General features: G+C 36.8%; 1 protein-coding gene across 1 annotated transcript in view; it reads right to left on the minus strand.

Annotated features, from left to right (window-relative positions):
• Positions 1–6,120, minus strand: part of LOC127451857 (axin-1-like) — a 50,887-nt gene extending 44,767 nt beyond the window's left edge. Inside the window, exon 1 of the mRNA XM_051716851.1 lies at positions 6,026–6,120. The gene's annotated coding sequence lies outside the window, so the exon portion shown is untranslated. The remainder of the gene's footprint in view (positions 1–6,025) is intronic.
• Between the last annotated feature and the right edge of the window lie 252 nt (positions 6,121–6,372).

Consider the following 6,372-nt stretch of genomic DNA (forward strand, 5'->3'; position numbering starts at 1 on the left):
TTGCAGAGATTGTACAGATTAGGAGAGTATTTAGTAATTGCTCAAACCCAGATCATTTTCGCGTTTTGAACTTTCACTAAGGGAATTACAATTGGACGTGAGCAGGAATCGTTGCCACATATAAAGTAATTTAGGAAACTGTAACCAGAGGTCAGTGTTACATGGGTGAATGTCAGATTGTTCTGTCATTGTTCTTCTACATATAGTTAAAGTCACGGTCCCAGAGGAAACTATTGGAATTATTTGACAGCTGTGTTTGGCAAGCTTCCTACACAAGGTTTGATGGAGGTTGTGACTTGCAGCTGTAGCTGCCATTCTGCTACCTGTTGAGTGGCCTTGGAACTTTTAGACAAATTACATGACAGGTGCACTTTCAGTTTAAGTACCTGCTCGTCTACAAAGTAGCTGGTAGGCTGCAAAATAGACAGCAACACTGCTCTGAATTATTTATTAAGTTTGGTCATGTTTTCCACTTCTCCTCTCATCAATGTAAAAACAGATTGTCTATAGCTGTCAAATAAAGCCATAATCTTTTAAAGACCACTCAAATAAACCCACACTCAGGAAACAGTCACAGGACGGAAAGAAGATCAAACATAATTGACCATAATAGACCAAACATACATTTTGGATTTCTTTCCAAATGCATATGTTGTGTATCCAACATGTATTTCAATATATTACTTGCTTAGATAAATTTGGTCAAATTAGGTTCAGGAATGTCAAAAATAGGGGAGATCTGGTATAAATGTAATGCTCAATCAATGTATCATCAGTAAAAACTTTTAACATCAGGAATGTGCATGCACAATTCAATCCTCCACTTCCTCGCAAAATAACAGTTTCAGTAACAGCATGCAAAGACATTTTTTAACAAGCTGTAGTTTTTGGTTTTGTAATTATTATTTTAAATAATTAAAATAATTATTATTCCTGATCTTCTACTGGCACAAACAAAACACCTTTTCAATTATTTTTGAAGCCCCCTATTAGTAGTATTATACAGCATTACATTTCATTCTTTAAAATTGTATTTATTTTACAAAAGATATTGGTATGGTCCTTAAGATTATGAGTTGAATAAACAGCTAAAAGTATGGGCTATTTAGTTAGATGTGCCTCCACCTCAACACTCATATTTGTAAATTCCAAAGGTTTTCAGTTCTGACTAATGGGACTGCCATGTCTCTGTGGCTTGTCTATATCTGCAAGAGTAATTTCCAGCTTCAAGGACATCCCGCATCATAAACGCAACTCGGGAACTTTGTGGTACGTGACACACAGCATGATAGCAGGTTCATAAAAGTAATTACCTGTGATTTTTTTCCCATTTGCAATGTCATCACAAACATTCTTGTTCAATCATTTGTTACATCAACATGCAACTTATTGTAGTTTGAGGAATCACATTTTAACCAGTTCTCCCTTTGGGGCACAAAAATGAACAAATTTGATGTGACCTGGTAAAAGAAGTAAATATCTGAGATTATACTTTGTTTTTGTAAAGATTGCACTTTTTGTTACTAAAATGTTATTATAAAAAAAAAATTTTAAAAAAGAAGAGAAAAAGAGACTGAGGGCAAAGTATGATCATGTGTCTTGGAACATGTTAAATGTTTATAGCTATTTTAACAGTACCTACTTCTGAGTGTTGCACAATGCAAATTTTTTTATTTTATTTATTTATTTATTTATTTTACAGCAAACTTGTGACATTTAAAATTAAAGGGATAGTCCACCCAAATAAAAATTCTCTCATCATTTACTCACCCTCATGCCACCCCAGATGTGTATGACTTTCTTTCTTCTGCTGAACACAAACAAAGATTTTTAGAAGAATGTCTCAGCTCTGTAGGTCCATGCAATGCAAGTGAATGGTGGCTAGACCTTTCAAGTTCCAAAAAACAAAAAACAAAAAAAAAACACAAATAAAATCATAAAGGCAGCATAAAAGTAATCCATATGACTCCAGTGGTTAAATGTATGTCTTCAGAAGCGATTTGATAGGTGTGGGTGATAAACAGATTTTTACTATAAATCTCAACTTTCACTTTCACAAAAAAGTGAAAGTGGAGATTTATAGGACAAAAAGGGTTTAAATATTGATCTGTTTCTTACCCAGACAGATTGAACCACTGGAGTCGTATGGAATACTTTTATGCTGCCTTTATGGTGCTTTTTGGTGCTTCAAAGATCTGGTCACCGTTCACTTGTATTGAAAAGACCAACAGAGCTGAAATATTCTTCAGAAAATCTTAATTTGTGTTCTGCTGAAGAAAGAAAGTCATAAACATCTGGGAAGGAATGAGGGTGAGTAAATTATGAGAGAACTTTCATTTTTGGGTAAACTACCCCTTTAAGTGGGTGGAGTCTTCCAATAACACTGCAAAACATTTAGAAACTGACAAAGTAGTAAGTTTGAGCCTCTCTCTTTGTCTACCTTAAAGCACAGATAAGATTGCTTTACTTTAAAACCCACAATGATTCAGAGAACAGCACAGACAATAACCTGCAACAGAAAATTAAGATCCTCATTAAGAAGGCAGGTACAGAATGTAAAAATGAAGCATGACAATAAATGTGGCAGAAAACACAAGCTCTTGGCCCAAGGTACATTCATTTACATTTTTTAAATCACCTCTAACTAAAACGTGGTGTCACTCATCCCTTTGCGGCATCTCACATCTGGTAAAAAGCAGGATGAGCTAAGTCAAGCCCACGGCAGTCTTTCATGAAACCTATTGTTTGTGACTACCCCATCTGCACAGATTCGCCATTATCTGGTGAAGGAGCAGATGAGTGGGCATCCACAGGGACACACAGAAGTAATGTTTCATATGAGGAACCAAATCAATAACCCTCTTTAACCAAAAATGAGATGAGCATAAAAAAACTGAGAAAAATATAATTAATTTTTCTTCTTTCGGCTGCTCCCGTTAGGGGTCGCCACAGCGGACCATCTGTGATCCGCATATTTGACTTGGCACAGGATTTACGCTGGATGCCCTTCCTGACGCAACCCCCAGTGGATGGGGGACTCTAGAAAAATATAATTCATTACACTTGCCAAATACATTTTTCATCATATCTTGAATCACCCACATCAAAATGTAATCTTCACAGTTAGTTGCTCTTTGTACGGTGAGATTCTCCATATGTATCTACAACTGTCTGTAAGTGAATGAAACATTTCAGGATCCTTAAAACAATGTTAAACCCTTTATAAATATTTAAAATATTAAGTTAGATATATGAAGTAGCTCTGTACTGACTCCCATTAAAGTTATTGTCTTTAAAAATAAACAAACAAATAAAACATACTTTTATTCATTTGCACTAATTATATGGCATCAAAGGTTTGGCCACAGTGCCACCGATCACTGTAACACAACTATCCTAGAAATACACAAAAGACATTCCAATCTCTCAGTTGCATGTCACTAGTACTTGTATGCACTGCCTTGGCCTAACCATTTCAGTGGCTGTGACAGACTAATATGCTACTCAAGCTTTCAATAAAAAGGCAATGACAGCCATGTTATGTGACTTAGAATTTGAAGAAAGGGGTGAGTTCAGCAGGTGTCCTTTAGCTCCTAATCAATGTGTTCTGGAGGGGGCACTAGTTTGTATATCTGATTCAAGTAAATGGTATATTCATTAATTAACAAATACAAATGTAAACAGTAAAAATATTTAGCCTGCTTATTACATTTAGTGAGAGATTAGATGTGGAAAGCAATGATAACAGCATTTGCCCAAAGAAAGAACAAGTAAATTTAGTGATTCTATTTTAAAATCTGAACAATTTCATGCTTGTGTTTTAATGAAAAAATTAAATATCTTTAAAAGCAATCTTGGACATCTACGACTCAAATTACACTATTACTATTAAGAATATTAAGAAACTCAAAAGTCATAGATATCATATATATTTGTTTACTTTTTTCTAGAAATCAAACAGGTGTCATTTCCATGTAAATTGCTTCTTTTACCTTAGTAATTAGTACTGGAAATTTTTTTCTAAAAAATGAATGACTTATTCTGATGTCATGATATAAGTACTCTTGACAGGAGAAAAAAAAACCATTTCTGCCCAGCATTCCTCTGTGTTGGTTTTTGTTACAGCTGCCAGTGCAAATTTACACCTCCTTGTAGGCTGTGCTTGAAATAGGCTTATCTTTTGAAGGGCCTGATCAGTTGACAATACCCCATTTAGATGTTAAAGCAAAGTGCTGCTCTTCTCATTTATACAAAAGATAATTATTCCTTCAAATAAGTTACTTCAAGGTTCCTTTTAGCTGTTCTGTAAAAAGTGGAATAATAAGGCTTTGAATTATGGGTGGAAACAAAGATTTGTGAAATACAACCAAAAATAGACAAAGAAGCATGCCTGAAATGGTTGGACTGGATGAACTATGAAACAAAGACAACGAGGGTCTGGTCGAGAAAAGCTGATTTATATTTGAATGATTGGGATATAATAAAGGGAAAGTGTCTTTGGTGTATGGATAAGCTGCTCTTTTTAGTACTTGGAAGTCTTGGGAGAAAGGTTGTATCTTAAGACTGTCAGAATGCACTCTGGAGTCCTGCTGATATCTTTTGTCATAGCTGAATAAATCGTGACTAACATGACCAAGAGTGGATTAGGCACAGAGGATTAAAGTTTGTTGCTTGCCATTTGTCTAACACTAAACTACTGATTAATGTTTCCTTAAGAAAACATGCACAAAATGCTATATTCGGCTGCTTTTGATTTGATCGGCAAACAATATTGGATAATGACACAGGGCTACAGCGAAATCATGTACAAATGGGCGAAAGAGTCAGATCTTGAACACAAACAAATGCACTGTCAGAGAAGCTTAAAAGCTTGTTATTATCACTGATACTTTGAGCTGGATATGCGCAGTGAGCGGTCGTAACAATTGATGCGCTGTCTTTGAAATCAAGAGGGCCATACGAGAGGCAAGCCTACAAGTCGAGACGCAAACGTAAGCCTTAAATAATAAAGACACAAGGAAAGGAGTAACAAACAATGCAACGTGAAGGAAGACGAAACTGCCGCTATTGTAATTGCTTGTACAATGCTACACAATTGATGCACATGCTATCTTCTTGTTAGGTTACCTCACTGTGGGCACTTTTCAGTTGTTCTTAAATGTAGACGATCCTTATTGTCTCTCAATGGATCGGGTCTTGCGTTACGCAGTCTGCGGCATGCCCAGCCGCCATCTTTAAGCACAATTGGTTTTAGTTGGCGATGGCCCTCCCCTCCATCTTTCTTTATCTTCTTGCTTTTCACCCAGCCCCCTTTCTGTTTGTTATGAAGGGTCTTCTTTTGACATCATATCGTGGTATCGACAGGTTCATGGACTGCTCGGTATGTATTCAGCGTGAACATGAAGCCCTCGCTGCTGTGTTTCAGCAAATCGAGGATTCTCTGATCATGCTTGATTATCTCAAAACATATCCACTGAGGATAAATATTCTTCCCAGATCTGAGGCCTTTGATCTGATGAAGGCCCGATTTGAAAGCCCCCTCCAAAGAGCCTTTTAAAGACAGCGTTACCTCAGATGTTCCAAGTAATGAGATTTAGAGTGCTATGATTAATCTAGGCCAATTTCATACACACACATAAAAACACAAAAGACATGGACATATGCATACTCTGACCGAACAAATTAACTTTGCGCAACGATTCTTCCCATCGACAAATTAACGGAAAAACACTGAACAAGAGCCCAGCTGGAGTTCTTTGATCGCGCTTTGGAAAAAATTGATCTGAAGAGGCTTCAATAATCATATTGAAAACTAAGGCCATGCTGTTTTTCTCGCTTTCATTTTCCCAATGTCCACACTATCATAGCAAATTTTTCAAGCCCCAATTATCAAGCGTTTCTTTTCACTGTTGGTGGCTTCATGTTAATCCTAATTTTGTTGACCACCATCTCCGACATATTTCACAGAGTATAGTCTCCAAGAACAATAATGTGAGTTAAGTCTCAAAATGGTTGATGCTCTCACCTGCCTTTCCTGCTGGGTGTCTCCTCCTCTGTGATTTCTGTGGTCCGCCATGACTGGGCGCCGTCGCCTATTTGCCACCTCAGAGTACTTTCTTATACTCATGAATCTCTTTCTGTTTCTTACTACTGTGTTGCTGAAAGATGTGCATCTTTACTTTATGTTGCAGCTTCAGCTCTGTAACCTGATTGGTGGATGCAAGGAACAGATGATAGACCTCGGAACCCTATTGTAACTATGGCAACAGACCCCACAGGCATGAGTGATTTGCTCCTAATTGCAAAGTAAACATTAGCAATGGAACTGGATATTATCACAAAGTGTGACGATACTTAGGGTGACAATTACAA

This window comes from Myxocyprinus asiaticus, chromosome 14 (assembly GCF_019703515.2).
Source record: "Myxocyprinus asiaticus isolate MX2 ecotype Aquarium Trade chromosome 14, UBuf_Myxa_2, whole genome shotgun sequence".
NCBI lineage: Eukaryota > Metazoa > Chordata > Actinopteri > Cypriniformes > Catostomidae > Myxocyprinus > Myxocyprinus asiaticus.